The sequence below is a fragment of the Calonectris borealis genome, chromosome 35, assembly GCF_964195595.1.
Source record: "Calonectris borealis chromosome 35, bCalBor7.hap1.2, whole genome shotgun sequence".
In the NCBI taxonomy this organism is placed as follows: Eukaryota; Metazoa; Chordata; class Aves; order Procellariiformes; family Procellariidae; genus Calonectris; species Calonectris borealis.
This window is the reverse complement of record NC_134346.1, coordinates 796,898-821,446: the sequence shown is the minus strand read 5'-3', so window position 1 is coordinate 821,446 and position 24,549 is coordinate 796,898.

Here is a 24,549-nt window from a genome sequence, read left to right as displayed (position 1 = left end):
TGTTTGGGGAGATCCTTGGGGACATTTGGGGTGTCACCCCCAGATGCCTGGGTCTGCCCCCCCCCCCCCCTTTCACCTGGGTCCCTGGGTGCTCCACGGGGCTCTGCCCAACCCCCACCCCCGGCCACCTGGGTCCCTGGGAGTCCCCCCCTCCCCAGTCCCCCCCTGCCCCCCCCCATCTATTGTTCCAGAGAACAAAAGGCTCCCGCCCTGTCGCAGCCCCAATTATCCGGGGCAGGAGAGCAGAGGGACCCGGTGTCCCCAAACAGGGCCCCGCCCCCACGGCTGGGGGAAGGGAGGGATGGGGGGGGGGGTGTGGGGTGGAGAAGGAGGGATGGAGAGATGGATGGAGAAGGAGGGGGGGAGGGATGGAGAAGGAGAGAGGGAGGGATGGAGAGATGGATGGAGAGGGAGGGATGGAGGGAGAAGGAGGGAGGGATGGAGAAGGATGGAGAAGGAGGGAGGGATGGAGGGAGAAGGATGGAGAAGGAGGGAGGGATGGAGAAGGAGGGAGGGATGGAGAGATGGAGAGAGAAGGAGGGAGGGATGGAGGGAGAAGGATGGAGAAGGAGGGAGGGATGGATGGATGGAGGGGGGGAGGGAGGGAGGGATGGAGAAGGAGGGAGGGATGGAGAAGGATGGGGGGAGGGATGGAGAAGGATGGAGAGATGGAGAAGGAGGGAGGGAGGGATGGAGGGAGAAGGATGGAGAAGGAGGGAGGGATGGAGAGATGGATGGGGAAGGTGGGAGGGATGGAGAAGGAGGGAGGGATGGAGAAGGATGGAGAAGGAGGGAGGGATGGAGAAGGATGAAGAAGGAGGGAGGGAGAAGGATGGAGAAGGAGGGAGGGATGGAGAGATGGATGGAGAAGGAGGGAGGGATGGAGAAGGATGGAGGGATGGAGAGATGGAGGGAGGGAGGAGAGAGAGTGGGAGGACGGAGGGATGGAGAAGGAGGGAGGGATGGAGGGGTGGAGAAGGAGGGAGGGATGGAGGGGTGGAGAAGGAGGGAGGGATGGAGAAGATGGAGGGGTGGATGACGGAGAAGGATGGATGGATGGAGAAGGATGGAGGGAGGGATGGAGGAATAGGTGGGTGGATGGAGGGACAGACGGACAGAGGGATCATCGGAGGGAGGGAGGGAGGGAGAGGTGGGTGGAAGGAGGGCCGGGTGGGGGGACGGTTGGATGAAGGGGTGAACGGAGGGAGGGAGGGAGGAATGAATTGAGGGATCATTGGACGGACGGAGAGGTGGAAGGATGGCTGGAAGGGCAGATGGAGGGATGGAGAGAGGGAGGGACAGACGGAGGGATGGAGGGGTGGACGGACAGATGGAGGCACCATTGAGTGGACAGGTGGATGGAGGGATGGACGGACGGAGGGAGGGAGGGATCATTGGATGGAGATATGGATGGAGATCTGGATGGAGGGATGGACGGACGGACAGATGGAGGGGTGGACGGACAGATGGATGAAGGCCCCATTGAGTGGACAGATGGATGGAGAGATGGACGGATGGACGGACGGAGGGATCATTGGATGGAGATATGGATGGAGGGATGGATGGACAGGTGGATGGAGGCACCATTGAGTGGACAGATGGATGGAGGGGTGGATGGACGGACGGATGGAGGGATCATTGGATGGAGATATGGATGGGGGGATGGATGGAGGGAGGGATGGATGGATGGAGGGATCATTGGATGGAGATATGGATGGGGGGATGGATGGAGGGATGGACGGACGGATGGAGGGGTGGACAGACAGGTGGATGGAGGCACCATCGAGTGGACAGATGGACGGAGGGACAGACCACAGAGGACCCACCCCACCCCCCCACCGCCCCGCTGGCGCCAGCCCGGACCCAGATCCGTCCAGCCCCAGATCTTATCTCTGCCCTGGGGCCAAGGTGCCCCCCAGGCCACACCCTCTCCATGGGGACCAGTGGGGCGGCACTGGGGGGGGCGGAGCCAGCACGTCATTGGTTGATGCCACCCAATTGGCCCCTATAAAAACCCAGAGCCCTTGGAGGAGTCACAGCCCCGTGGCCCCGGCATGGTGAGTCCCGGACATCTGGGTCCCCTTTCCATTCTGGGGGGGGTGGGGGGGTGGGATCTATGGGGTCTATGGGGCAGGGTGGGTCCCGGACACTGGGGTCCCCTGTCCAGCTGTGGGGTCTATGGGGCAGGATGGGTCCCAGACACCAGGGTCTCCTCACCAGCTGTGGGGTCTATGGGGCAGGGTGGGTCCTGGATGCCAGGGTCTCCTCACCAGCTGTGGGGTCTATGGGGCAGGGTGGGTCCTGGACACTGGGGTCCCCCCACCCCCTTTCTCATGGTCGTTTCTTCAATGTGTGGGACAGATGGGGCCTCCTTGGACGTTGCTCCTCTGGGCTTGGTTCATCCTCCAATGCGGTAAGTCCCATTTGACCAAAATCCCCGTTTCTCCACCCAAATTCCACCCCGCTCCTCTCTCCATCCAGCTCCATCCAGCTCCTCCTTCCCCACCCTGTCCCACTTCATCTCCAACCTCATCCCACCTCTCCTTTTCCATGTCCAACCCCAAATCTGGCCTTTCCAGCCCCAAATCCATGCCCCCTTTCATCCCACCTCTCCTTTTCCATCTCCAACCCCAAATCTGGCCTTTCCAGCCCCAAATCCACGCCCCCTTTCATCCCACCTCTCCTTTTCCATCTCCAACCCCAAATCTGGCCTTTCCAGCCCCAAATCCACGCCCCCTTTCATCCCACCTCTCCTTTTCCATCTCCAACCCCAAATCTGGCCTTTCCAGCCCCAAATCCACGCCCCCTTTCATCCCACCTCTCCTTTTCCATCTCCAACCCCAAATCCGGCATTTCCAGCCCCAAATCCACGCCCCCTTTCATCCCACCTCTCCTTTTCCATCTCCAGTCCCAAATCTGACCTTTCCAGTCCCAAATCCACGCCCCCTTTCATCCCACCTCTCCTTTTCCATCTCCAACCCCAAATCTGGCCTTTCCAGCCCCAAATCCACGCCCCCTTTCATCCCACCTCTCCTTTTCTACCTCCAACCCCAAATCTGGTGTTTCCAGCCCCAAATCCACGCCCCCTTTCATCCCACCTCTCCTTTTCCATCTCCAACCCCAAATCTGGCCTTTCCAGCCCCAAATCCATGCCCCTTTTCATCCCACCTCTCCTTTTCCATCTCCAACCCCAAATCTGGTGTTTCCAGTCCCAAATCTGGCCTTTCCAGCCCCAAATCCACGCCCCCTTTCATCCCACCTCTCCTTTTCCATCTCCAACCCCAAATCTGGCCTTTCCAGCCCCAAATCCATGCCCCCTTTCATCCCACCTCTCCTTTTCTACCTCCAACCCCAAATCTGGCCTTTCCAGCCCCAAATCCACGCCCCCTTTCATCCCACCTCTCCTTTTCCATCTCCAACCCCAAATCTGGCCTTTCCAGCCCCAAATCCACGCCCCCTTTCATCCCACCTCTCCTTTTCCATCTCCAACCCCAAATCCGGCATTTCCAGCCCCAAATCCACGCCCCCTTTCATCCCACCTCTCCTTTTCTATCTCCAACCCCAAATCTGGCATTTCCAGCCCCAAATCCACGCCCCCTTTCATCCCACCTCTCCTTTTCCATCTCCAACCCCAAATCTGGCCTTTCCAGCCCCAAATCTGGCCTTTCCAGCCCCAAATCCACGCCCCCTTTCATCCCACCTCTCCTTTTCCATCTCCAACCCCAAATCTGGTGTTTCCAGCCCCAAATCTGGCCTTTCCAGCCCCAAATCCACGCACTTTTTCATCCCACCTCTTCCTTTGCATTTCCAACCCCAAATCTGGCGTTTCCAGCCCCAAATCGGGCATTTCCAGCCCCAAATTCCCTTCCTCGGGAATGGGCTGCAGTGCTCAACCCCTGGAGAATCCCCACCATTAAATCCCCCGGTGAGCATTGACCCAAGGGAGGAAAGAGCTAATTTTAGTGGGAAAAGAGCAAAAAACGATGGAGAATTCTGCCTCATTGGACAACAGAAGAAGATGCCCCACCCCGCAGTGGATTCTCTGCTGTCTGATAAGGGGTTGGGCTCACTGAGCTTCTGGTTTTCTTCCCCAGGTGCCGATCCACCAGCCCAGAGCGGAGCCAAGCTCTGCCTCGGGGTGCGATGTGGAGCAGGGAGCACCTGCAAAATGTCGGACGCCGGACCAAAATGCGTCCCCTTGCCCTCGTGCAAAAACTACCAGTGCAAGGAGGGGACGCAGTGCGAGATGGTGGACGGGTGGCCCAAGTGTGTGCCGTTGCCTTCATGCAAGAACTTCCGTTGTGGGACAGGAACCCAGTGCAAGATGGTTGATGGGTGGCCCAAGTGCGTCCCGTTGCCTTCATGCAAGAACTTCCGCTGTGAAGCTGGCACCCAGTGCAAGATGGTTGATGGGTGGCCAAAATGTGTCCCGTTGCCTTCATGCAACGACGTCCGTTGTGGGACAGGAACCCAGTGCAAGATGGTGGATGGGAGGCCCAAGTGCGTCCCGTTGCCTTCATGCAATGACGTCCATTGTGGGACAGGAACCCAGTGCAAGATGGTGGATGGGTGGCCCAAGTGTGTCCCATTGCCTTCATGCAACGACATCCGTTGTGGGACAGGAACCCAGTGCAAGATGGTGGATGGGTGGCCAAAATGTGTCCCATCATGCAAGAACTTCCGTTGTGGGACAGGAACCCAGTGCAAGATGGTTGATGGGTGGCCCAAGTGCGTCCCGTTGCCTTCATGCAAGAACTTCCGCTGTGAAGCTGGCACCCAGTGCAAGATGGTGGATGGGTGGCCCAAGTGCATCCCATTGCCTTCATGCAACGACATCCGTTGTGGGACAGGAACCCAGTGCAAGATGGTGGATGGGTGGCCCAAGTGCGTCCCGTTGCCTTCATGCAAGAACTTCCGCTGTGAAGCTGGCACCCAGTGCAAGATGGTTGATGGGTGGCCCAAATGTGTCCCGTTGCCTTCATGCAATGACATCCGTTGTGGGACAGGAACCCAGTGCAAGATGGTTGATGGGTGGCCAAAATGTGTCCCATTGCCTTCATGCAAGAACTTCCGTTGTGGGACAGGAACCCAGTGCAAGATGGTTGATGGGTGGCCAAAATGTGTCCCGTTGCCTTCATGCAAGAACTTCCATTGCAAGGTGGGAACCCAGTGCAAGATGGTGGATGGGTGGCCCAAGTGCGTCCCGTTGCCTTCATGCAAGAACTTCCGCTGTGAAGAAGGAACCCAGTGCAAGATGGTGGACGGGTGGCCCAAGTGCGTCCCGTTGCCTTCATGCAAGAACTTCCGTTGTGGGACAGGAACCCAGTGCAAGATGGTGGATGGGTGGCCCAAGTGTGTCCCATTGCCTTCATGCAAGAACTTCCGCTGTGAAGAAGGAACCCAGTGCAAGATGGTGGATGGGTGGCCCAAGTGTGTCCCGTTGCCTTCATGCAACGACGTCCGTTGTGGGACAGGAACCCAGTGCAAGATGGTGGATGGGTGGCCAAAATGTGTCCCGTTGCCTTCATGCAAGAACTTCCATTGCAAGGTGGGAACCCAGTGCAAGATGGTGGATGGGTGGCCCAAGTGTGTCCCGTTGCCTTCATGCAAGAACTTCCGTTGTGGGACAGGAACCCAGTGCAAGATGGTTGATGGGTGGCCCAAGTGCGTCCCATTGCCTTCATGCAAGAACTTCCGCTGTGAAGAAGGAACCCAGTGCAAGATGGTTGATGGGTGGCCAAAATGTGTCCCGTTGCCTTCATGCAAGAACTTCCGTTGTGAAGCTGGCACCCAGTGCAAGATGGTGGATGGGTGGCCCAAGTGCGTCCCATTGCCTTCATGCAACCACGTCCGTTGTGGGACAGGAACCCAGTGCAAGATGGTTGATGGGTGGCCAAAATGTGTCCCATTGCCTTCATGCAAGAACTTCCGTTGTGAAGCTGGCACCCAGTGCAAGATGGTGGACGGGTGGCCCAAGTGCGTCCCATTGCCTTCATGCAACGACGTCCGTTGTGGGACAGGAACCCAGTGCAAGATGGTGGATGGGTGGCCAAAATGTGTCCCGTTGCCTTCATGCAAGAACTTCCGCTGTGAAGAAGGAACCCAGTGCAAGATGGTTGATGGGTGGCCCAAGTGTGTCCCACTGCCATCATGCAAGAACTTCCGCTGTGAAGCTGGCACCCAGTGCAAGATGGTTGATGGGTGGCCAAAATGTGTCCCATCATGCAAGAACTTCCGTTGTGGGACAGGAACCCAGTGCAAGATGGTGGCCGGGTGGCCCAAGTGCGTCCCCACGCCCTCGTGTCACAGCGTCCCCTGCAAGGGAGGGACGCGATGCCAGATGGTGGCCGGGAGACCCAAATGCGTCCCCACACCCTCGTGTCACCGCTTCCGCTGCGGCGAGGGCATGCGATGCAAGATGGTGGGGGGTTGGCCAAAATGCGTCCACCTCCCGCCCTCCTGTCGAGCTATTCGCTGCCCGAAGGGGACCCAATGCAAGATGGCCGCCGATTGGCCCAAATGCATCCGTAAGCAGCTCTTCCAAAGGGAGGCTCCACCACCTCCCGCTCTCCACGTGTCACCTTCGTGCCACCACCGGCCCTGTCCCAAAGAGTCCACGTGCAAGGTGGTAGATGGTTGGCCCAGGTGTGTCCCAACCAAGATGTCCTCAAGACGACCTTCTTGCGGTGACATCCGCTGTCCCAAAGGGACCACGTGCAAGATGACGGATGGGTGGCCCCACTGTGGTGGAAATCAACCTTCCTGTCAGAACATCCAATGCCAGGAAGGAACCGCCTGTCAGATGATTGCTGATTGGCCCAGGTGTGTCCAAATCAAGATGATCTCTAGAGAACCTTGCCGGGATGTCCAATGTCCCAAAGGAACCTCCTGCAAGATGATCGACGACCAACCGCGTTGCGTCCACAACCCTCCCTCCTGCGATGACGTCCAATGCCAGAAGGGAACCATCTGTCACGTGGTTGATGGGTGGCCTTGGTGTGGACCAATGAAAACCTCCCGTTCGCAACTCGGCCGCAAAAGTCCAACGTGTGAAGACATCCGTTGCCAAAAGGGGACGGTGTGCAAACTTCTGGAGGGGTGGCCCAAATGCGTCGGTCCCCTCCCCTCCTGCGGTGACATCCAGTGTCCCCAAGGTACCCTCTGTAAGATGATCACCGGTTGGCCCAAATGCATCCACAACCCGCCCTCCTGCGGCAACTTCCTGTGTCCAAAAGGGACCGTGTGCCTCATGGCGCACGGTTGGCCCCGCTGCGTGCAGAGAGGGCCGTCCAACCGCCAATCAGCTTCTTCCACTTGGGTGGGAACCAGGAAATATTCCCGTCCCATCTCAAAACAAGCGGCCGGCGTGCGACCGTCCTGCACCAACCTACGGTGTCACCAAGGGACCACGTGCAAGATGATGGATGGTCAACCACGGTGTGTCCATAACCCCCCGTCCTGCCAGGACACCCAATGCCAGGAGGGAAGCACCTGCCAGATGGTTGATGGTTGGCCACGGTGTGTCCAAACCAAGATGTCTCCTCCACAACCTTCTTGTAGTGATGTCCACTGTCCCCAAGGAACCACGTGCAAGATGATGGACGGTCAACCACGGTGTGTCCATAACCCCCCGTCCTGCAGTGACATCCAATGCCAGAAGGGAACCACCTGCCAGATGGTTGATGGGTGGCCACGGTGTGTCCAAACCAAGACTTCTCGGAGGCCACCTTCTTGTAGTGATGTCCACTGTCACCAAGGGACCACGTGCAAGATGATGGATGGTCAACCACGGTGTGTCCATAACCCCCCGTCCTGCCAGGACACCCAATGCCAGAAGGGAACCACCTGCCAGATGGTTGATGGTTGGCCACAGTGCATCCAAACCAAAATGTCGCCTCCACAACCTTCTTGTAGTGATGTCCACTGTCCCCAAGGAACCACGTGCAAGATGATGGACGGCCAACCACGGTGTGTCCACAATCCGCCCTCCTGCCAGGACGTCCAATGCCAGAAGGGAGCCACCTGCCAGATGGTTGATGGTTGGCCACGGTGTGTCCAAACCAAGATGCCCCTCAGGAAACCTTCTTGCAATGATGTCCACTGTCCCCAAGGAACCACATGCAAGATGATGGATGGCCAACCACGGTGTGTCCACAACCCACCCTCCTGCAGTGACATCCAATGCCAGAAGGGCACCACCTGCCAGATGGTTGATGGTTGGCCACGGTGCATCCAAACCAAGACTTCTCGGAGACCACCTTCCTGTAGTGATGTCCACTGTCCCCAAGGAACCACGTGCAAGATGATGGACGGTCAACCACGGTGTGTCCATAACCCCCCGTCCTGCCAGGACACCCAATGCCAGAAGGGAACCACCTGCCAGATGGTTGATGGTTGGCCACAGTGCATCCAAACCAAGACTACTCAGAGACCACCTTCCTGTAGCGATGTCCACTGTCCCCAAGGAACCACGTGCAAGATGATGGATGGTTGGCCACGGTGTGTCCACAACCCGCCCTCCTGCAGTGACATCCAATGCCAGAAGGGAGCCACCTGCCAGATGGTTGACGGTTGGCCACGGTGTGTCCAAATCAAGATGCCCCTCAGGAAACCTTCTTGCAATGATGTCCAGTGTCCCCAAGGAACCACGTGCAAGATGATGGATGGCCAACCACGGTGTGTCCACAACCCACCCTCCTGCAGTGACATCCAATGCCAGAAGGGAGCCACCTGCCAGATGGTTGATGGTTGGCCACGGTGTGTCCAAACCAAGACTTCTCGGAGACCACCTTCCTGTAGTGATGTCCACTGTCCCCAAGGAACCACGTGCAAGATGATGGACGGTCAACCACGGTGTGTCCATAACCCCCCGTCCTGCCAGGACACCCAATGCCAGAAGGGAGCCACCTGCCAGATGGTTGATGGTTGGCCACGGTGCATCCAAACCAAGATGTCTCCTCCACAACCTTCTTGTAGTGATGTCCACTGTCCCCAAGGGACCACGTGCAACTTGATTGACAGCCAGCCACGGTGTGTCCAAAACCCGCCCTCCTGTCAGGACATCCAATGCCAGAAGGGAACCACCTGCCAGATGGTTGATGTTTGGCCACGGTGTGTCCAAACCAAGACTTCTCGGAGACCACCTTCCTGTAGTGATGTCCACTGTCCCCAAGGAACCACGTGCAAGATGATGGACGGTCAACCACGGTGTGTCCATAACCCCCCGTCCTGCCAGGACACCCAATGCCAGGAGGGAACCACCTGCCAGATGGTTGATGGTTGGCCACGGTGCATCCAAACGAAGATGTCTCCTCCGCAACCTTCTTGTAGTGATGTCCACTGTCCCCAAGGGACCACGTGCAACTTGATTGATGGCCAACCACGGTGTGTCCACAACCCGCCCTCCTGCAGTGATGTCCAATGCCAGAAGGGCACCATCTGCCAAATGGTTGATGGTTGGCCACGGTGTGTCCAAAGCAAGACTACTCGGAGACCACCTTCCTGTAGTGATGTCCACTGTCCCCAAGGAACCACGTGCAAGATGATGGACGGTCAACCACGGTGTGTCCATAACCCCCCGTCCTGCCAGGACACCCAATGCCAGGAGGGAACCACCTGCCAGATGGTTGATGGTTGGCCACGGTGCATCCAAACGAAGATGTCTCCTCCGCAACCTTCTTGTAGTGATGTCCACTGTCCCCAAGGGACCACGTGCAACTTGATTGATGGCCAACCACGGTGTGTCCACAACCCGCCCTCCTGCAGTGATGTCCAATGCCAGAAGGGCACCATCTGCCAAATGGTTGATGGTTGGCCACGGTGTGTCCAAAGCAAGACTACTCGGAGACCACCTTCCTGTAGTGATGTCCACTGTTCCCAAGGAACCACGTGCAAGATGATGGACGGTCAACCACGGTGTGTCCACAACCGACCATCCTGCAGTGATGTCCAATGCCAGAATGGAACCACCTGCCAGATGGTTGATGGTTGGCCACGGTGTGTCCAAACCAAGACTTCTCGGAGACCACCTTCCTGTAGTGATGTCCACTGTCCCCAAGGAACCACGTGCAAGATGATGGACGGTCAACCACGGTGTGTCCATAACCCCCCGTCCTGCCAGGACACCCAATGCCAGAAGGGAGCCACCTGCCAGATGGTTGATGGTTGGCCACGGTGCATCCAAACCAAGATGTCTCCTCCACAACCTTCTTGTAGTGATGTCCACTGTCCCCAAGGGACCACGTGCAACTTGATTGACAGCCAGCCACGGTGTGTCCAAAACCCGCCCTCCTGTCAGGACATCCAATGCCAGAAGGGAACCACCTGCCAGATGGTTGATGTTTGGCCACGGTGTGTCCAAACCAAGACTTCTCGGAGACCACCTTCCTGTAGTGATGTCCACTGTCCCCAAGGAACCACGTGCAAGATGATGGACGGTCAACCACGGTGTGTCCATAACCCCCCGTCCTGCCAGGACACCCAATGCCAGGAGGGAACCACCTGCCAGATGGTTGATGGTTGGCCACAGTGCATCCAAACGAAGATGTCTCCTCCGCAACCTTCTTGTAGTGATGTCCACTGTCCCCAAGGGACCACGTGCAACTTGATTGATGGCCAACCACGGTGTGTCCACAACCCGCCCTCCTGCAGTGATGTCCAATGCCAGAAGGGCACCATCTGCCAAATGGTTGATGGTTGGCCACGGTGTGTCCAAAGCAAGACTACTCGGAGACCACCTTCCTGTAGTGATGTCCACTGTTCCCAAGGAACCACGTGCAAGATGATGGACGGTCAACCACGGTGTGTCCACAACCGACCATCCTGCAGTGATGTCCAATGCCAGAATGGAACCACCTGCCAGATGGTTGATGGTTGGCCACGGTGTGTCCAAACCAAAACTTCTCGGAGACCACCTTCTTGTAGTGATGTCCACTGTCCCCAAGGAACCACGTGCAAGCTGACGGACGGTTGGCCCCGCTGTGTCCACAACCTGCCCTCCTGTCAGGACATCCAATGCCAGGAGGGAACCACCTGCCAGATGGTTGATGGTTGGCCACGGTGTGTCCAAACCAAGTTGTCCTCAACACCACCTTCTTGCAGGGACATCCAGTGTCCCAAAGGGACCACGTGCAAGGTGACAAACGGTTGGCCCCAATGTGTCCAAAACCCGCCCTCCTGCCAGGACATCCAATGCCAGAAGGGAACCACCTGCCAGATGGTTGATGGGTGGCCACGGTGCGTCCAAACCAAGACCATACTGAGGCAACCGTCTTGCAGAGACGTCCAGTGTCCCAAAGGGATCACGTGCAAGATGCTCCATGGGTGGCCTCAATGTGTCCACCACCAGCCCTCCTGCAGTGATGTCCACTGTCCCCAAGGCACCACGTGTAAGATGACGGGTGATTGGCCCCGCTGTGTTCAAATGCGACCTTCCTGTGACGACGTCCAATGCCAGAAGGGAACCACGTGTCAGATGGTCGATGGTTGGCCCCGATGTGTCCAAACCAAGACGTCCCTCAGGCGACCTTCTTGTAGCGACATCCAATGTCCTAAAGGGACCATGTGCAAGGTGACCAATGGGTGGCCTCAGTGTGTCCACAACCCGCCTTCCTGCCAGGACGTCCAATGCCAGAAGGGAACCACGTGTCAGATGGTCGATGGTTGGCCCCGGTGTGTCCAAACCAAGACGTCCCTCAGGCGACCTTCTTGTAGCGACATCCAATGTCCCAAAGGGACCACGTGCAAGATGACGGATGGTTGGCCGCTGTGTGTCCAAACCCCACCTTCTTGCAATGACATCCAATGCCAGAGAGGAACTGTGTGCCACATGGTGGCTGGTTGGCCACGGTGTCTCCAAGCCAAGACTTCCATTAGGAGACCTTCTTGCAATGATGTCCACTGTCCCAAGGGAACCACGTGCCGCGTGGTCAACGGGTGGCCCCAGTGTGTCCAAAATCGTCCCTCCTGCGGTGACATCCAATGCCAGAAGGGAACCACCTGCCAGATGGTTGATGGGTGGCCCCGGTGTGTCCAAACCAAGACCTCCATTAGGAGACCTTCTTGCAGAGATGTCCACTGTCCCAAGGGAACCACGTGCAAGATGACAGATGGGTGGCCGCATTGTGTCCACAACCCGCCCTCCTGCCAGGACACCCAGTGCCAGAAGGGAACCACCTGCCAGATGGTTGATGGGTGGCCACGGTGCGTCCAAACCAAGACCACCACTCAGAGACCTTCTTGCAATGATGTCCACTGTCCCAAAGGGACCACGTGCAAGACACTACATGGGTGGCCCCAATGTGTCCACCACCAGCCCACCTGCAGTGACGTCCACTGTCCCAAGGGGACCACGTGCCATGTGGTCAACGGGTGGCCCCAGTGTGTCCAAAATCGTCCCTCCTGCAGTGACATCCAATGCCAGAAGGGAACCACCTGTCAGATGGTTGATGGGTGGCCACGGTGCATCCAAACCAAGACCTCCATTAGGAGACCTTCTTGCAGCGACCTACAGTGTCCCAAAGGGACCACGTGCAAGATGACAGATGGGTGGCCCCAATGTGTCCACCACCAGCCCACCTGCAGTGACGTCCACTGTCCCAAGGGGACCACGTGCCACGTGGTCAACGGGTGGCCCCAGTGTGTCCAAAATCGACCTTCATGCAGTGACATCCAATGCCAGAAAGGAACCACCTGCCAGATGGTCAACGGGTGGCCCCGGTGTCTCCAAACCAAGACCTCCATTAGGAGACCTTCTTGCAACGATGTCCACTGTCCTCAAGGGACGACGTGTAACATGATTGACGGCCAACCACGGTGTGTCCATAACCCGCCCTCCTGCCAGGACGTCCAATGCCAGAAGGGAACCACGTGTCAGATGGTTGATGGGTGGCCCCGGTGTGTCCAAACCAAGATCTTACCAAGGCGACCTTCATGCAGTGCCATCCGCTGTCCCAAAGGGACCACGTGCAAGATGCTGCAGGGGTGGCCCCAGTGTGTCCACAACCCGCCCTCCTGTAACGACATCCAATGCCAGAAGGGAACCACGTGCCAGGTCGTAGATGGTTGGCCCAGGTGTGTCCAAACCAAGATCTCCCTTAGGAGACCTTCTTGCAGGGACGTCCAGTGTTCCAAGGGGACCACGTGCAAGATGCTCCATGGGTGGCCACAATGTGTCCACAACCAACCATCTTGCAATGACATCCAGTGTCAAAAAGGCAGCGTGTGTCAGATGGTGGACGATTGGCCACGGTGTCTTCAGCGTCAACCAACGTGCAAGGACATCCAGTGTCCTCAAGGGACCTCATGCAAGATGACAGACGGGTGGCCCCACTGCGTCCAGAACCAACCTTCCTGCCATGATGTCCAATGCCAGAAGGGAACCACCTGCCAGATGGTTGATGGGTGGCCCAGGTGCATCCAAACCAAGACCTCCATTAGGAGACCTTCTTGCAGAGATGTCCACTGTCCCAAAGGGACCACGTGCAAGATGACATCTGGTTGGCCCCACTGCGTCCACAACCAGCCCTCCTGCAGCGATGTCCACTGTCCCCAGGGGACCACGTGCCAGGTGGTCAACGGGTGGCCCCAGTGTGTCCAAAACCGTCCCTCCTGCAGTGACATCCAATGCCAGAAGGGAACCACCTGCCAGATGGTTGATGGGTGGCCCAGGTGTGTCCAAACCAAGACCTCCATTAGGAGACCTTCTTGCAACGATGTCCACTGTCCCAAGGGGACCACGTGCCAGATGACAGATGGGTGGCCCCACTGTGTCCACCACCAGCCCTCCTGCAGCGAAGTCCACTGTCCCAAAGGCACCACATGCAACATGGTCAACGGTTGGCCCCGGTGTGTCCAAACCAAGAGCTCCATTAGGAGACCTTCTTGCAGAGACATCCAGTGTCCCAAAGGGACCACGTGCCAGATGACAGATGGGTGGCCCCAATGTGTCCACCACCAGCCCTCCTGCAGCGATGTCCACTGTCCCAAAGGCACCACGTGCAACGTGGTCAACGGTTGGCCCCGGTGCGTCCAAACCAAGACCTCCATTAGGAGACCTTCTTGCAGAGACATCCAGTGTCCCAAAGGGACCACGTGCCAGATGACAGATGGGTGGCCCCAGTGTGTCCACCACCAGCCCTCCTGCAGTGATGTCCACTGTCCCAAAGGCACCACGTGCAACGTGGTCAACGGTTGGCCCCGGTGCGTCCAAACCAAGAGCTCCATTAGGAGACCTTCTTGCAGAGACATCCAGTGTCCCAAAGGGACCACGTGCCAGATGACAGATGGGTGGCCCCAGTGTGTCCACCACCAGCCCTCCTGCAGCGATGTCCACTGTCCCAAAGGCACCACGTGCAACATGGTCAATGGGTGGCCCCAATGTGTCCAAAATCGTCCCTCCTGCAGTGACATCCAATGCCAGAAGGGAACCACCTGCCAGATGGTTGATGGGTGGCCCCGGTGCATCCAAACCAAGACTTCCCTGAGACAACCTTCTTGCAGTGATGTCCAGTGTCCCAAGGGGACCACGTGCAAGATGCTACATGGGTGGCCCCAGTGTGTCCACAGGCAGCCGTCCTGTCATGATGTCCACTGTCCCCAAGGGACCACGTGCAACGTGGTCAACGGTTGGCCCCGGTGTGTCCAAAACCATCCCTCCTGCAGTGACGTCCAATGCCAGAAGGGAACCACCTGCCAGGTGGTTGATGGGTGGCCCCGGTGCATCCAAACCAAGACCACCATTAGGAGACCTTCTTGCAACGACATCCAATGTTCCAAGGGGACCACGTGCAAGATGACAGCTGGGTGGCCCCACTGCGTCCACCGCCAACCCTCCTGCAGTGACATCCGATGTCCCAAGGGCACAACCTGCGCCATGACAGATGGGTGGCCCCGCTGTCTTCCCGGCTCTCCCCTCTTCGGCTCTGTCTCCTGGGGTCACCCCGTTTCCGTCCTTCCATTTTCCCCTGGGATCTCCTCGTCTCCCATGTCCTGCGTCGGCATCCACTGCGTCACCATCCCCAGGTCCTGCCAGCACGTTGCCTGCAAACCCGGCACTGCCTGCGTGGTGGTGCACGGCCATCCCGCCTGCGTCTCCAGACCCTCCTGCAAGAACCTCCACTGCAAGGCGGGAACGGGCTGCAAGGTCCTCAACGGGTGGCCCCGCTGCGTCCGCGTCCCTTCCTGCCGTGACCTGCGATGCCCAAACCAGATGACGTGTCGGGTGGTGGAAGGGTGGCCCAAGTGCGTGCAGATGACAAGGAGCGCCCCCGTCACGTCTTGCGCCAACCTCTCTTGCAAATCCGGGACCGTGTGTCGCGTGGTGGAAGGGGTCCCTCGTTGCGTCCCCCCCAAACCCACCTGCGCCACGGTGCACTGCTTGGAAGGCACCACCTGTCACGTGGTGGAGGGTTGGCCCAAGTGTTTGCCCACCCAACCCACCTGCAGCACCATCCGTTGCCCCGTGGGCACCACCTGCCAGAAGGTGGGAGATTGGCCCACGTGCATACCCAACAAACCAGCCTGCGACACCGTCCGTTGCCCGGCTGGGACCACCTGCCAGATGGTGGAGGATTGGCCCAAATGCTTGCCCAAGAAGCCATCTTGTACCGAGATGCATTGCCCGGCGGGGACAACCTGCCAGACGGTGGAGGATTGGCCCACGTGTGTGCCCAACAAGCCGTCGTGCAACGATATCCATTGTCCAGCTGGAACCACTTGCCAGATGGTGGAGGACTGGCCCAAATGTTTACCCAAGAAGCCATCTTGCAACACCGTGCATTGCCCAGCTGGAACGACGTGTCAGATGGTGGAAACCTCCCCCAGATGCATTCCCAAGAAGCCATCGTGCAAAGACCTGCGTTGTCCGAAGAGGACAACGTGTCAAATGGTGGAAGGTTGGCCCAAATGCGTAACCACCAAACCCTCTTGCAACGATTTGCGTTGTCCGTCCGGAACCACGTGCAAAATGGTGGAAACCTCCCCCAGTTGCGTTCCCACCAACCCATCTTGCAACGATGTCCATTGCCCCAAGGGGACGAGGTGTAAGATGGTGGAAACCTCCCCCAGATGCCTCCCTATCTCGCAGCCCCCACTCGTCTGCCACGTTTTGGGGCGGTGGCGCTACCGGGCCTTCGATGGGAAGAACTACGGCTTGGTCGGAGCTTGCACCCAGACGTTGGTGACCACCTGCGGCACCCAGTTGCCCACCCTCCAGGTCACGGTGGGTGGCCAAGCGGGCAGAGGACCAGCCGCCACCTTCGGCCACGTCACGCTGCGCGGTGCCGGCTACGAGGTTGTCCTGCTCCGAGGAGAGGAGACGATGGCGAGGGTGAGGATACGGCCCTGGGCGGAGCATGGGGTGTGGCAGGGGTGGGGGTGTCTTCTCCAGGAGGGGACCCAGGTGTTCGGGTGTCCCAGCCCGTGTCCCCTCCCCGCAGGTGGCCGGGCGCCAGGCCCGCCTCCCCCTCTCGTTGGCGGGGGGGAGGGTGCGCCTGGAGCGGCGGGGGGGCCAGCGGCGGGTGACAACAGCCACGGGGGTGCGGGTGGCCTTCGGCGGGGACGGCGCGGTGACGGTGACGGCGCCGGCGACGCTTCGGGGCCAACTCTGCGGGGTCTGCGCCCAGCCCGAGGAGGGGGACGGCGGGGGAGAGGGGACGCGGTGTCGTGAGTGGGGTATGGGGACAGGGGCCATGAGTGGGGGGAAAGGGGGGGGATGGGGGGGTGGAGGGGGTCAAGAAATGGGTGAAGGAGGAGGGAGGGAGGGAGAAAGAGTGGAAGAAGGAGGGAGGGATGGAGAAATGGGTGAAGGTGGAGGGATGGAGAAGGATGGAGGGATGGGTGGATGGAGAAACAGTAGGAGAAGGACGGAGGGATGGAGAAATGGATGAAGATGGAGGGATGGAGGGTTGGAGGGATGGAGGAGGAGTGGAAGAAGGATGGAGGGATGGAGAAATGGGTGAAGGTGGAGGGATGAAGGGTTGGAGGGATGGAGGAGGAGTGGAAGAAGGATGGAGGGATGGAGAAATGGGTGAAGAAGGGTGGAGGGAAGGGTGGATGAAGAAAGAGGTGAAGAAGATGAAGGGATGAAGGGACAGAGGGCTCAAGAAATGGGTGAAGGAGGGAGAGAGGGAAGGAGGGATGAAGAAAGGGTGGAAGAAGGATGGAGGGATGGAGAAATGGGTGAAGAAGGAAGGATGAAGGGTTGGAGGGATGGAGAAAGGGTGGAAGAAGGATGGAGGGATGGAGAAAGGGTGGAAGAAGGACAGAGGGATGGAGAAACGGGTGAAGATGGAGGGATGGAGGGTTGGAGGGATGGAGAAAGGGTGGAAGAAGGATGGAGGGATGGAGAAATGGGTGAAGATGGAGGGATGGAGGGTTGGAGGGATGGAGAAAGGGTGGAAGAAGGACGGAGGGATGGAGAAATGGGTGAAGAAGGGTGGAGGGAGGGGTGGAGGGAGAAAGAGTGGAAGAAGAATGGATGGAGACATGGATGGAGGGATGGAGAAAGAGTAGAAGAAGGATGAAGGGATGGAGAAATGGGTGAAGAAGGACAAAGGGGTGGAAGGAGAGCTGGAGAACCAGGTGAAGAAGGATGGAGAAGGGGCTACGTGGGTGATGGTGGGGTGGAAGGATGGAGAAATGGATGAAGATGGAGGGATGAAGGGTTGGAGGGATGAAGGGTTGGAGGGATGGAGAAAGAGTAGAAGGATGAAGGGATGGAGAACTGGTGAAGAAGGACAAAGGGGTGGAAGGAGAGCTGGAGAACCAGGTGAAGAAGGATGGAGAAGGGGCTACGTGGGCGATGGTGGGGTGGAAGGATGGAGAGATGGTTTGAGGGATCATCGGAGGGTTGGATGAAGAACCTTTCCAGAAGGACAACTGGCCCAACCCCCTGCTCCTCCTGTCCCCACAGCCCCCTCCTGCTCATCCAACCCCTCCCAGGAGCCCTGTGTCCCCAACCCCGTCCCCAACCCCCTCGTCCCCAACCCCGTCCCCACCCCCGCCACCTGCTCTGCCCTGGGCATGGGCCACCTCCGCACCTTCGACTGGCTCCACCGGGACTTCCCTGTCTCCTGTGACCACCTCCTGACCGGCCTCTGCCCGGCCGCCGGGGGGGCTGAGCCCTTCCGTGTCCTGGTACGCGGTGGCCCCGGTGGCATCGGCGGCGTCGAGGTCCTCGTGCATCGGACGCGCGTGGGGCTGGAGCCCGGGCGGGTCACGGTGAGGAGCTCGGGGCGGGGGGAGGGGAGGGGGGCGAGGAAAGCGAGGGGGGGGGTGAGGAAGGGAGGAGGAGGGGGGCGAGCGAGGAAGAGGAGGGGGGCGGGAGGGTGGAGGAAGGCCAGGAGGAGGCGTGGATGCCGAGTAGCTGGGAGTGAGTGGGGACGGGTTTGTTGGTCAAGTGACGGGGGGGGGGGGAGTGAGGACTGGTTTATACTGGTCTGGGTGGTCCGAGGAGTGGGGGAGTAACGGGTGGGGAGGCGGAGGGAGTTGAGGGAGGAGGGGAAAGGTGGAGTAGAGCTGGAAGTGCTGAGTAGTCAGGGAGTAAAGTGTGAGTAGGGAGTGAGTAAAGTGTGAGGAGTGAGTGGGGAGTGAGTAAAGCATGAGTGGGGAGTGAGTAAAGCGTGAGAAGTGAGTAAAGTGTGAGTGGGGAGTGAGTAAAGTGTGAGTACGAGTGAGTAAAGTGTGAGTGGGGAGTGAGTAAAATGTGAGTACGAGTGAGTAAAGCGTGAGTAGGGAGTAAAGCGTGAGTGGGGAGAGAGTAAAGCGTGAGTGGGGAGTGGGGAGTGAGTAAAGCGTGAGAAGTGAGTAAAGTGTGAGTGGGGAGAGAGTAAAGTGTGAGTAAAGCGTGAGTAGGGAGTAAAGCGTGAGTGGGGAGAGAGTAAAGCGTGAGTGGGGAGTGAGTAAAGCGTGAGGAGTGAGTAAAGTGTGAGTGGGGAGTGAGTAAAGTGTGAGTACGAGTGAGTAAAGCGTGAGTAGGGAGTAAAGCGTGAGTGGGGAGTGAGTAAAGCGTGAGGAGTGAGTAAAGTGTGAGTGGGGCGTGAGTAAAGTGTGAGTACGAGTGAGTAAAGCGTGAGTAGGGAGTAAAGTGTGAGTGGGGAGAGAGTAAAGCGTGAGTGGGGAGTGAGTAAAGCATGAGTGGGGAGTGAGTAAAGTGTGAGGAGTGAGTGGGGAGTGAGTAAAGTGTGAGTAGTGAGTGGGGAGTGAGTAAAGCGAGAGTGGGGAGTGAGTAAAGTGTGAGTAGTGAGTAAAGCGTGAGTAGGGGGTTTGTTCCCACCCAGTCCTCACCACAAGGTGCCTTGGAGGGCTGGTGCCAAGCGGTGAGTAGCTTGTGGGTAAACTATGAGTAGTGAGTGAGTAAGCTATGAGTGGCGAGGGAGTAAACTGTGAGTGGCGAGGGAGTAAACTGAGTGGTGAGTGAGTAAAGTACGAGTAGAGCGTGAGTAAACTATGAGAGGTGAGTAAATTGAGTGGCAGGTGAGTAAATTACGAGTAATGAGTGAGTAAACTATGAGCAGCGAGTGAGAAAATGATCAGCGGCGAGTGAGAAAATTGAGTCACTTGCAAGTAAACCCCGAGTAAGGAGAGAGTAAACCCCGAGCAACAAGCAAGTAAACCATGAGTAACGAGTGAGCAAAGCACAAGTAACGAGCGAGTAAACCCCAAGTAACGAGCAAGTAAACCCTGAGTAATGAGCGAGTAAACCCTGAGTAACGAGCAAGTAACGAGTGAGCAAACACCGAGTAACAAGCGAGTAAACCCAGAGTAACAAGTGCGTAAACATGAGTAACAAGTGAGTAAACATGGGTAAACTGCGAGTAACGAGCAAGTAATCCACGAGTAGTGAGCCAGTAAACGGCGAGTAACGAGCGAGTAAACCCCGAGTAATGAGCGAGTAAACACGAGTAACGAGCAAGTAAACTCAAGTAACGAGCGAATAAACCCTGAGTAAGGAGCAAGTAAACCCTGAGTAAGGAGCGAGTAAACCCCAAGTAACGAGCGAGTAAACCCCGAGTAAGGAGCGAGTAAACCCCGAGTAACGAGCAAGTAAACACAAGTAACGAGGGAGTAAACCCTGAGTAAGGAGCGAGTAAACCCCGAGTAAGGAGCGAGTAAACACAAGTAACGGGCGAGTAAACCCTGAGTAAGGAGCAAGTAAACCCCGAGTAATGAGCAAGTAAACACAAGTAACGAGCAAGTAAACTCAAGTAACGAGCGAGTAAACCCTGAGTAAGGAGCGAGTAAACCCCGAGTAAGGAGCGAGTAAACCCCAAGTAACGAGGCAACAGGCGCCAGGCTGGCCGACCGCTGATTCTGCCCCCCCCATAACCCCCATTTCCCCCCCCCCCCAGGTGAACGGGGTGCCCACCCGCCTGCCCCACAGGGTGGGGACCTCGGCGCTGAGCCTGGAGCCCCACGGGTGGGAGGTGACGGTGAGGACCCCCCGGGGGGTGACGGTGACCTTCGACGGGCGCCACGGCAGGGTGAGCGTCCGGGTGCCGGGGGTTTACGGGGGGCGGCTCTGCGGGCTCTGCGGGGACTGGGACGGGGACCCCCGCAACGACGTGGCGCCAGCGGGTGGGGGGGCGGAGGAGGGGTGCGGCGGGGAGGTTTTGGGGTGCGGGGTGGGTGGGGGGGTGGGGAAAAGCCAGGCAGAGGGTGGGGGCGAGTGCGGGGTGGTGGTGAGTAAGGAGGGACCTTTCCGGTTGTGCCACGGGACCGTTCACCCTGAAACCTACTACCGGGATTGCGTCGCCGACGGGTGCCACCGCGAGGGCGTCTGCCGCGTCCTCGCTGCCTACGCCGCCGCCTGCCAGGAGGCCGGGAAGAGGGTGCTGGAATGGCGCTCCGAGGGCTTCTGCCGTAAGTCACCCGCCCAGCACCCAGGTGTCCCCTGGGCGGGGCGGGGGGCAGCCCCATGGAGCATCCAGGTGTCCCTGGGTGGGGGGGACCAGCCCCATGGAGCACCCAGGGACCCCGGTGTCCAGGTTGGGGGGACACCAGCCCCATAGAGCACCCAGGGACCCCGGTGTCCAGGTTGGGGGACACCAGCCCCATAGAGCACCCAGGGACCCCGGTGTCCGGGGTGGGGGGACACCAGCCCCATAGAGCACCCAGGGACCCCGGTGTCCAGGTTGGGGGGACACCAGCCCCATGGAGCACCCAGGGACCCCGGTGTCTGGGGTGGGGGGACACCAGCCCCATAGAGCACCCAGGGACCCCGGTGTCCAGGTTGGGGGGACACCAGCCCCATAGAGCACCCAGGGACCCCGGTGTCTGGGGTGGGGGGACACCAGCCCCATAGAGCACCCAGGGACCCCGGTGTCTGGGGTGGGGGGACACCAGCCCCATAGAGCACCCAGGGACCCCGGTGTCTGGGCGGGGGGGGACACCAGCCCCATAGAGCACCCAGGGACCCCGGTGTCTGGGGTGGGGGGACACCAGCCCCATAGAGCACCCAGGGACCCCGGTGTCTGGGTTGGGGGGACACCAGCCCCATAGAGCACCCAGGGACCCCGGTGTCCGGGTTGGGGGGGACAACATGGACCCATAGAGCACCCAGGGGGGACCCAGGCACCCCGGGGGGGTCCCAAGCACCCTGGGGGGGGACCCAGTTATCCCCCCCAACAACCCCCTCTTCCCGCCCCCTCCCAGCACCCAACTGCCCAGCGGGCACCCGCTACGCCGTCTGCGCCCCAGGCTGCACCCAAGGGTGCCGGGAGGGCTGCGTTCCCCCCCCCAGTGCTGGAGACACCCAAGGGTGCTCGGCGGTGCCGGCGGCGGGTGTCACCGGCACCCCGGGGACCTGCCGGGCCGTGGGGACCCGGCACTACGTGAGCTTCGACGGGGCGGCCGCAGCGGTGGGGGACAACTGCTCCTACGTGGTGGCACGGAGCTGCGGCCCCCCCGGTGTCCACCCCACCTTCGATGTCACCGTCACTGACCCACCCCGGGGTGGCACCGGCAGCCGTAGGGTCACCGTCAGCGTGGAGCAGCAGCGCTGGGTGCTGCGGGGAGGGGACCCTGGCGTCGTGGAGGTGAGGAGGGGTGGGGGGGTGGTGCAATGGGGTGGGGGAAGGGGGGGGTGGAGAAGGAGATGGATGGAGAAGGATGGAGAAGGATGGATGGATGGATGGATGGATGGATGGATGGATGGATGGATGGATGGATGGATGGATGGAGGATGGAGAAGGATGGATGGATGGAGAAAGATGGAGAAGGATGGAGAAGGATGGATGGAGAAGGATGGAGAAGGATGGATGGATGGAGAAGGATGGAGAAGGATGGATGGAGAAGGATGGAGAAGGATGGATGGATGGATGGATGGAGGATGGAGAAGGATGGATGGAGAAGGATGGAGAAGGATGGATGGATGGATGGATGGAGAAGGATGGATGGATGCATGGAGAAGGATGGAGAAGGATGGATGGATGGATGGATGGATGGAGAAGGATGGATGGAGAAGGATGGATGGAGAAGGATGAGAAGGATGGATGGATGGAGAAGGATGGATGGATGGATGGATGGAGAAGGATGGAGAAGGATGGAAGGATGGAGAAGGATGGAGAAGGATGGAGAAGGATGGAGAAGGATGGATGGAGAAGGATGGATGGAGAAGGATGGAGAAGGATGGAAGGATGGAGAAGGATGGATGGAGAAGGATGGATGGAGAAGGATGGAGAAGGATGGAAGGATGGAGAAGGATGGAGAAGGATGGAGAAGGATGGATGGAGAAGGATGGAAGGATGGAGAAGGATGGATGGAGAAGGATGGAGAAGGATGGAGAAGGATGGAGAAGGATGGATGGAGAAGGATGGAGAAGGATGGAGAAGGATGGATGGAGAAGGATGGATGGAGAAGGATGGAGAAGAATGGATGGATGGAGAAGGATGGAGAAGGATGGATGGATGGAGAAGGATGGAGAATGATGGATGGATGGATGGAGAAGGATGGATGGATGGAGAAGAGCATGGACAGATGGATGGAGAAGACAACTGACTAGGTGAATGGAGAAGAATGGATGGAGATGGATGCATGGAGAAGGATGATGGATGGAGAAAGATGATGGATGGAGAAGGAAGGATGGATGGATGGATGGATGGATGGATGGATGGATGGATGGATGGAGGACATGGATAGATCAATAGAGAGGTGGGTAAATGGAGAAGACCAGGCTGGGTGGATGGAGAAGGGCACGGACAGACAGATGGAGGAAGAAGGACAGATGGATGGATGGAGAAGGATGGATGGAGATGGATGGATGGAGGAGCATGGAGTGATGGAGAACGTTAGAAGGATGGATGGAGATGGATGGGTGGATGAGGAAGGATGATGGAGAAGGTTGGAAGGATGGAGAATGGACGGATGGAGGTTGGGAGGATGTAGGATGGATGGATGGAGAAGGATGGATGGAGGTTGGAAGGATGGAGAAGGATGGATGGAGGAACGTGGAGGGATGGAGAAGGTTAGAAGGACGGATGAATGGAGAAGACTGGCTGGCTGGAGGACAAACGGACGGCTGGCCAGAAGGAACAGGGTGGAGGCCCAGGCGGGGCAACCAATCAGGTCCCTCCACTCACCCCCACCCCGCCCCCTCCCACAGGTGGACGGGACCACGGTGCCGCTGCCCTTCTGCCTTCAGGGCCGGACCATCTGCGTGACACCCCACCAGGGTGCCACCACCCTCCTCCTCCTCACTGACTTTGGCCTCCGGGTGACCACCGGGCCCGGGGTTGCGGTGGCCGTCACCGTGTCCCCACGCTATCGCAACGTCACCTGCGGCCTCTGCGGCAACTTTGATGGTCATCCCTACAACGACCATCTCCACAAGGCCACCACCTCCACCACCACGTGTCATCGTCCCTGCCCAGGTCCTACGTGTCCTCCTTGCCACCAACCTCCCAAGAAGGCCTTCATCCACACTGAGCTCTGTGGTCTTCTTCGGGCTCCTCGAGGTCCTTTTGGGGACTGTCACCACCTGGTCCACCCTGGGATCTTCTTTGACGTCTGCCTCCGGGAGCTCTGTGAGGCTCCTGGGGACAAAGAGGTCCTCAGTGAGGTCCTGGGTGCCTACGAAGCCGCCTGCCGCCAGGCCGGGGCTCGGGTGGGACCCTGGAGCACCCCCAAAGTCTGCCGTGAGTTGGGGATCAGGGGGACATGGGGTGGGAGAGGGACATGGGGGCGTGGGTCCTCTTGGGGGGGGGTTCCTACGTGGCCATCCATGATGTCACCTATGGGTTTGTGTCCTTCCATGATGTTCTCCAGCTCTGTCCTTCCATGACACCCCTTCGTGTCCATGATGACCTGTGTCCATCCATGATGTTCTCCAGCTCTGTCCTTCCATGACACCCCTTCGTGTCCATGATGACCTCTGTGTCCATCCATGATGTTCTCCACCTCTGTCCTTCCATGACACCCCTTCGTGTCCATGATGACCTCTGTGTGTCCATCCATGATGTTCTCCACCTCTGTCCTTCCATGACACCCCTTCGTGTCCATGATGACCTCTGTGTGTCCATCCATGATGTTCTCCACCTCTGTCCTTCCATGACA